Source organism: Pinus tabuliformis, chromosome 5_2 (assembly GCF_031772625.1).
Source record: "Pinus tabuliformis cultivar Carrire ecotype Pingquan chromosome 5_2, CPIR1, whole genome shotgun sequence".
In the NCBI taxonomy this organism is placed as follows: Eukaryota; Viridiplantae; Streptophyta; class Pinopsida; order Pinales; family Pinaceae; genus Pinus; species Pinus tabuliformis.
Window position 1 is genome coordinate 795,118,362 of NC_142306.1, and position 9,338 is coordinate 795,127,699.

A 9,338-nucleotide genomic window follows, 5' to 3' on the forward strand; every position below is an offset into this window, starting at 1 on the left:
CCAGACCGTTTGCAAGGGAGCTACTACCCCCCTGCAAACCCCCTGACAAGGGGGGCTTTCGCCCCCCTATGACTCCCCCGCTACACCTGGTGCAACATAAAATGACTTATTCTAGTTGTAGAAAGAATATAGAACATACCCAACATTCTGCCACTTGTTGTTTTCTTTCCACACAGGGGGTCACAAGAGATCTTTTTTATTGGTCCAATCCTGCAATTCCCATTGTTTCTCTACACCAAGAAAAATTCTCAGTGCTCACATACTTCACCAATGCATCTTCAACCTTCTTCAAAGTGTCCACCTTTACCAGTAACACCTTTTTGTCCCTAAACATACCCCTCACAAAGTGATACTTAACATCAATGTGCTTTGCCTTCGAATGATAAGCAGGGTCCTTAGCCAAGAAAATTGCACTTTGGTTGCCATAGTCTATCCATATAGCTCGCTACACCAACCCCATACTTGAACACAATCTTTGCAACCAAATTGCTTCCTTGCTTGCATGAGTGTATGTCATATAATTCAACCTCTGTAGTTGAAAGTGCCACTACAAACTGCATATTACTCATCCAAATGACTACTCTTCCAAATAGGTTAAACACATACCCACTTGTAGATATTCTTTGATCCATATCTTCAGTCCGGTGTTCATAAAAATGGCCACGAATGTCCAAAACTCAGTCCAATCCTGGTCTTCCTTGATAGCACAAACCATAACCACTAGTGCAATGTAAATACCTGAAAAATGACTTCATTGTTGTCCAATGCTCCTTCCTTGGTTTCGACATAAACCTACTCAATACTCCCACTGCATGTGTAATGTCTGGTCTGGTGCAAACCATTGCATACATTAGGCTACCAACTTCAATTGCATATGGAACATGGGATATGTCCTCTTCCTCTTCTTGTGTCTTAGGACATTGTTCAAAAAATAACTTTACACTCGTAGGAATAGAAACCTTCATCGGTTTACTATCCTTCATATTAAACCTCTACAATACTATCTTGACATATTTCCTCTAGTTTAAGCAGAGCTTCCTCTTTTCCCGATCTCATTTGATTTCCTACCCAAAATATAGTTTGCAGCACCAAGATCATTCATGTTGAATTTGGAGGACTATTGGGTCTTCAAATCCTAGACAATTTCTTTGTCATTTCCAATCAACAACATATCATCCACATACAAGACAAAATAAATAACACGGTCGCCAATTAATTTAAAATATGCACAGTGATCCGCTTTTCTTCTGGTGAAGCCAAGTCCCGTATATATGTATCAAATTTCTGATACCACATCCTTGGTAATTATTTTAACCCATACAAAGACTTTTTTAACCTACATACAAGTTCTTTCTTACCCTTCACCGCAAATCCTTCATGTTGTTTCATGTAGATCTCTTCTTTCGGATCCCCGTGAAGAAATGTTGTCTTCACATCCATTTGTTCTACTTCAAAATCAAAAGTAGCAACAACAGATAAAAGTAATATAATAGAAGCTAACTTGGCAATAGGATAAAAAATATCACCAAAATCAATTCCCAACACATGGGAATAACCTTTTGCTACCAACTGAGCTTTTTATTTCTCCACCTTGCCTTCTGCATTCATCTTCTTCTTAAACACCCATTTGCTCACAATCGGTTTCCTTCTAGCCGACAACTCCACTAGATCCCAAGCCTCATTTTTGTCCAAAGATGCCATTTCATCAACCATGGACTCTTTCCAAAGTTTTTCATCCTCTAAATCTACTACCTCCTTGATAGTTATGGGATCATCATAAGTAATAAATAAAGAAAAATTTGAACAAAAAGCATATGGACTATAGATAGTTTGGATGCCTTCTCTCTCGAACTGATCTCCTCAAAACTAGAGTTTGTGGCTCTTCCTCTTCTAATTCTTGTTTTGCTGTAGAGTCTGATTCTTCCTCCTTTAGCTCAAAATCTATCTTCTCAAGTTTATTTGGTAGGAATTCATGTTTAATAACATCTTTCACCTCTCTAAACACCACATCTCGGTTGTACACAACCTTCCTTGTTTCTGGGTTCCAAAGCTTATAACATTTTAAACCATCCTTATAACCCATAAAGATGCACCTTTCATATTTACTATCCAAATTGGTTCTTTTCTCCTTTGGAACATGTACATATGCATCACATCCAAATACCCTCAAATGTGAAAGGGAGGGTTTCTTACCAGTCCATACCTTGTCTGGAGTCTTATCCTCCAATGTTGATGAAGGTGATTTATTAACTAGGTAACGTGCAGTCTCCACTTCCTTTGTCCATAATTCATGTCCTAACATAACACCACTGAGCATGCTTCTTTCCTTTTCCATCAACGTCTTGTTCATTCTTTCTGCAACTCCATTTCACTAAGGTGTGTATGGAGTAATCTTATGTCGTGCTATACCACATTTCTTACAAAACTCTTCAAATTCCTTCTTGCAGAACTCTCCACCATTATCTATCCTCAACACCTTGATCTTCTTCTCTGTTTGATTTTCCACCAGAGCCTTAAATTATTTAAACCTGTCAAAGACTTTAGATTTCTTCCTGAGGAAATATATTCATGTATTCCTCGAGAATTCATCTATAAATGAGACATAGTACACAGACTTACCCAGTGATGGAACTGACACAGGTCCAAACACATCACTATGCACAAGCTCTAATATCCCTTTCACCCTCTTAGCACCAGAGGGAAAACTCACCTGATTTTTCTTCCCATTTACACAATGTTCACAGAAATAGAAATCCAAAGAGAAATTAGACATGCCTTCTACCATACCATTACCATGCAGTATTCAAAGGCCATTCTCTCTAGTATGTCCAAGCCTTTGATGCCATAACATGGTCTTTTCTCCAGAGACCACTAGATTTTCTACTCTACTTTCAGGAACCATAGAACTGTTGCACCCATCAATAATAGTGCTACCTAGAATCTTGTACAGAGTTCCAATATGAAATCCTTGCATCAATACCAGTGCTCCCCTAACCATCTTGCAAGTATCTTTATTGAACATTGTTTTTACACCTGCATCATCCATCTTGCTTATAGAAATCATATTTCTGGCCAATGCAGGAATATGCAGAACACCAGGAAGTGTTCTAATCCTTCCACCTTGCAACTTCAGCTTGAATTTTCCACGTTTGATGATTCTAGCCTTCCTTTCATCCCCTAAGAAGACATCACCACCATCATATTTCTCATACTCGCAGAACCACTTTCTATGGGGAGTGAAGTGAAAGGATGCACCTGAGTCAATCAAACATGCCTCATGATCTCATGGGTAGTTGAAGAGGAAGACAAGTACACATCCCCACCTTCATCTGAGTTGGTTTTTTCTTCTACAAAAGGAGCATCACGAGATCCCTTTCCTTTCTTAGGAGCCTTAGTTATACAGTCATTTTTGTAGTTCCCTTCCTTTCCGCATTTCCAGTACACCTTTACAGGTTTTCCTAGAGATTTAGATCTCTCACTCAAGGACTTATTTTTGTTTATGTTCTGGGGTTGTTCTTGCATAGACAAGGAATTTCCATTCTAGCTCTCCATATTTTTCTGTCTTATCTCCTCCGAAAACAAGGATAAGACTATTTCATCAAAATTCAAGGTAGTTGTATTGATACCTATTGCAACAACTAGACTATCCCACGAATCTAGTAGAGAAAAAAGCAAACTAATTCACTTATACTCGTCTGAAATTTTTATATCAACAAATAACAACTAGCTTACCATAGTATTAAAGGCGTTCATATTCTCTATCACAGAGTCTCCATCCTTCATCCTTAGGTTATACAACTTTTTTCCGAAGGAGAAATTTGTTCACCAGAGACTTGGATCAGTACAAAGTACCTAACTTAACCTACAATTCCTTTGTTGTAGCTTCCCCTAATACATTCAAAAATAATGAATTTGAGAGACATAATCATATTGTGCTCTTCTCCTTTCAATATAACTTAACCTAGTCTTATGCCGACATTCTTGTTAGTGATGTGCCCGGATCTACAATAATCCACTAATCTCGGTCCACCAATAGATCCTCCATCTTGATCTTCCACAACTCAAAGCTCTCACCATTAAATTTCTCAATCTTTATCTTTCCACTCCTCGTTGTCTTATTTCATGACAAGAATCGATCCCATAGATCTCCCACTAAACGGGGTCTACCACAGGTCAAGCAAAACCACTCAGCAGCAAAGGCGTCCCCTTGAAGATGAAACAACTTTGATACCAAATGTAGGTTTTAACCCTGTACATAAATTATCTGCAAAAGAATTCTTCAAATAGTAAAAAAAATAATGGCATGAAAAGAAAACAAATATACACAAAGATTTCCCCTGGATCCCAAAAGCGGGACTACCAGATTGATTTTTCATTATGTTCATTTTAATGTTACAATACATATATATACATTTTGAAACATTCATAAACTAAAATCCCTTAACCCTGGATTAGAACATAATTGTAGTTCCCTTTACCATATCTACAAAATACCATGGGTAGAAAGCCATCATGCCCAAAACCATGGGTAGGTCTACCCACCATCTTTGGGTCTGCCCCCATCCTTGTGTCCACATAGAAAAAAAAAAAAAAATCTCAGGGCGTTTCCCCAAACCCTGTGCAAGGGGGCGTTACACACCCCTGCAAACTCCATGACAAGGGGGGTTGTCCCCCCACTGTGATCGGCATAACATACAATGCTTGATTCTTGTCGTAGAACGAATATATCACATACCCAAACACCCCTCGTGACAATAGAAAGGGGGAGGGGGTATGCTATTCAAATTGAGTCGTTGATTTACCCACTAAATGAGGGTTGTTGATCGACCAAGGTTACATATATATAAATTATTTTATTTCATGGACTATTCTATAATGATCCAGATTGGGGTGCCAAGGTGGTCTCATATGTGTCAGTGATATGAAATTTAAATTGAAGGATTCATGAAAAAATTTCCAAGATATTTTTTGTCTTATGGGCAATGGATCGACATTCAAAAGAAAATAAACTATGTTAATTTTTTTCAGAATTTAACAGTAAAAAATAGACAACATTCAACATCACAAAACAAAAATTTGATGATGGAGCTCACCCTTCCTAGGCTACATCTTTGGGTCCAACTTTCAATGTTGTCCCTTTATATTATATGCTCAAATTTGAAATTACATCAACATACAATGCTCAAATTGCAAAATTAAAATTGCCATTATGTCCAAAACACCTAAAAACCCTTATGTAGGCTCTTCTTGTGCTCAAAAAGGCTGAAAAATGGCCAAGTTAGGCCTCCTTCTTTGTTTCCCTGCTAATGGTTATGCAAAGTTGACCTTTTGTGAAAACTAGCAACAAATCTAGACTTTGGCGGTCTTGCACAATGACATTTTTGCAAAAACAAGTGGCAGGATAGGCCACGAAACTCATCGATAATGGTGTAATTTATCAAACAATTAATTTGACTCTCGCGCCCTTATTTTCCACTCTTTGGACAGCCACATGGCAAACAATATGACTCAGGGTGCGGGCGAAAGGCCACACACCAAACGACCCCTGCTTTGGGTCATGTGATAGTTAATGAGACCGCAGGCTCAATGCAAGCAGCTTGCCATAGACCCACCCCTCTCAACACCTTTCACCATCGATTACGTGGTAATCAATGGCATTGGGGCTAGGGCATTATGCCCTACCCCTCTCACCTTGGCACACGGTCACGTTTCATATCATATGACTTGAGGTTGGGCCAGTTAGGTGAGCCTACTAGCCCGCCTCCCACCCCCCCCCCAAACTATCAACCATTATTATTTAAATAAAACTTGCTCGCTATGTATAATAAAAACCAACGCATGGCGTAGTGGTGGAACAGAGGTTTGTGTTGTTTGAGGTCATGGGGTCGAACCCATAGGAGGTCGATCGAACGAACAAACAAGATTTTGGTGTCAAGAACTAAGCCACGTGGCAGACTTTCATAGGTCCATGTGGAAACCTTTCATTGGGCCATGTGGTGGCCTATGATTGGCCCAACCACAATTATGTCAACCAATAGAGTCTCACCACTTGTCCTCATGGGATTGGCCCGTCTGAAAAATGTACTGCATAGTCACATTGTTGATGTCAACACCACATTAGCGTACAGACTTCCATGTGGCATCCGTACACTTCCTAGTCAACCCTACAAGTTGACTTTTTTACTATTTGCCAAAAGCTTTAGAATGTGATAACTTCCTAATACGTGTCGGATTAAGACGATTCAAGCGTTGTTGGAATCAGAATGACGAAATATACAATTTGGTGCTAGTTTCAAGAGATTTTGGATACTTAATTTTTGAGCATATTTTTTATCCCCTATGTCATTCCTCCCCACTGGAGGCTTTTAGACCACCAAAATGTTGTTTTTACTAAGAAAGTGGGGGTACAACTCCCTCACTTTCCTTATGTCAACCCACCTTTATTTACTTAGATTGGTACCTTTGATCCCCACTCGAAGATACTCCACATTTCCTTTGTGTGAAGTCCTTATCCTCCTGTCAATAATTGATTCTTCTTACAACTCATTTAAATATTCAGGAGAAAATTATTCTATAGATGGAATCTGAACATTCTCTTTATGATCATCAATCATTAGAGGCTCATATAATCTGAAGTTTTCCACATACACAATAGAATAAATTTGCATGTAAGGTGGAAAATTTAATCAGAAATCATTTTACCAATCTTCTCCAAGATTTTGAAAGGACCATATATGATTGGCTTGAGTTGTCTACCTTCAATTTGTAGTCTTTCCTTGCAAATGTACAACCAAACTTGACCTCCCACTTGGAAATCATGATCAACCCGATGCTTTTCATGTCTTGCTTTGTACTTGGCTTTGCTTTTCTCTAGTTTTTCTTGTACCCTTTGATGCACTAGTTGAATGTGTTTAATCAAATGTTTGGCTTTGTCCACATCACTATGTTCATCTACTGCAATATCTTTACCCAAGATGAAATCCAAAGGATACTTTGGAAAATAAACCAAACAAGCTTCAAATGGAGATACTTATGTAGAAGAATTCTTGGCATGATTGTAGGCATGTTGTATGTAATGAAAATTCTCTTCCCAAAGTTTAGGATGTTTACCACAATATCCTTGAAGGATATGCACTATTGTTTTGTTCACTACTTTTGTTTGGCCATCGGTTTTTGGATGAAATGTGGTGCTATTATTAAACTTTGTGTCCATGATTTCCCCTAAACTTGACCAAAACTTCCCGAAAAATCGAGAATCTTGATCAAAAATAATAGAAGTGGGTAACCTAAAGTGAACCCATAAATTTTGGAAGAACATATTTGTTGTTTGTTCAACTGTAACTTGTTTCTTACATGACATCAACACACACATTTTTCTTAAACGATCCACAACAACATATAGATAATCATGGCATTTCCTAGACATTGGTATTCCTCCAACAAAATCCATAGAAATACTTTCCTAAGGGCGAGAAGGAATAGGAAGTGGAGTATACAAACCCAATTTCCTATTGCTTGGCTTACTAGTAGCACACATGGAACATCCTCTCACATATTTTGAAAGAGTTTCATTCATGCGGGGCCAATATAAAAACCTGAATTTGAGTAATTGTTTTGCCTACACCACAGTGACCAACAATTAGAAAAGTGTGGGCCTCCCTTATGACATTGACTCTTTCACCCTGTGGAACACATAACTTGCCAAGATGATACAACAACTTGTTATGAACATGATAATCCAACTCTTCAACATGATTTCCTTGACTCAAAGTTGCATAAACATATTTAAAATATTCATCTTGAGCATATTGTTCAATATAACTTTCATGCATGATTGAGTTATGCTTAAGAATAATAGATGCATTAACAATAGGCCTTGATAACATATCTGAAACTTTGTTGTGTATACCTTTCATGTACCTCATTACCAAATGAAATTGTTGTAGGAATCACATCCACTTGAAATGTCTAGCTTGTTGTAGATTGGTGTGTCATTGTAAATATTGCAAAGGTGGATGGTTAGCACGAAAAATCATTTCTTTACCCATCAAATAATTCTTCAATTCTTCATGCTTTGGACCAAAGCATACAACTCTTTATCATAAGTTGGATAGTTAATTATTGCATTGTTAAAGGTTTCAAAATGATAACAAATTGTCTTACCAAGCTGCATCAAAATTGCTCCCATATCATATTCGCTTGCATCGGTTTGAATTTCAAATGGCTACTTAAGATCTGGAAATGTTAGAGTTGGTGTTGTACACATTTTCTCTTTCAAAGTGTTGAAAGCTTTCTGTTGCTTGCCTCCCCAATAAAATACTTGATTCACACTTGTCAAAGCATGTAATGGTGCTACAATGAGTGAGAAGTTAGCAATAATTTTTCTCCAATGTTGAGTTGCTCCCAAAAAGATCCTAACTTTTGTTACATTGTTGGGTTTAGGCCAATTCACAATAACTTCAATTTTTGAGGGATAAATCTTCAATTCACCCCTCCTACAGTATGACCCAAATAAACCAAAGAGGTTTTCCCAAATTAACACTTAGACATCTTCAAATACAACTTTCCCTTTTTCAAGACATCTAAAACGTGTTTCACATGCTTAGCATGCTCTTCATGAGTCTTACTGAAAATCAGAATATCCTCTAAGTATAATATGAAACAATCATCAAGGAATGGTCATAACACATCATTCATAACTCTCATGAATGTTGCAGGTGCATTGCAAAGCCCAAACGACATAACTAACCATTCAAACAAACCTTTTTTGTCTTGAAATCAGTTTTATAAATATCATCTTTAGCAATCCTTATTTGATGATAACTTCTTCTCAAATCTAATTTTGTAAAGTAAAAAACTTCCTTTAACTAATTAGCAAATCATCAATGTGAGGAAGAGGAATGATTCTTTACCGTGATCTTGTTCAAAGCTCGAAAATCCACACACATGCGCCATGTACCATCTTTGTTTGGAACCAAGACAATAGGAGACCTACAAGGATATGTGCTAGGCATGATGACCTATTTGTCAAGAAACTCTTGAATTTTCTTCTTAATCTCTGCATTCTACAAAAATGACATTCAATACATGTCAATATTTGGAAGTGGTGCATCCTGATACAAGTGAATCTCATGTTGGATTTCTCTTCTTGGAGGCAACCCTTCAGTTTCTTGAAACATCTTGTCATAAGTGTTAACAACTTCAACCAATTCATGCTTGATTTTAGGATCACATGTTGTGAAAGCTTCAAATTCAACAGTTTCTTTAGTTTTAATCATCAACAACACAAAATTCTTACTAGCATCTACTAGCATTTCATCTAACCAACATTAACAAGA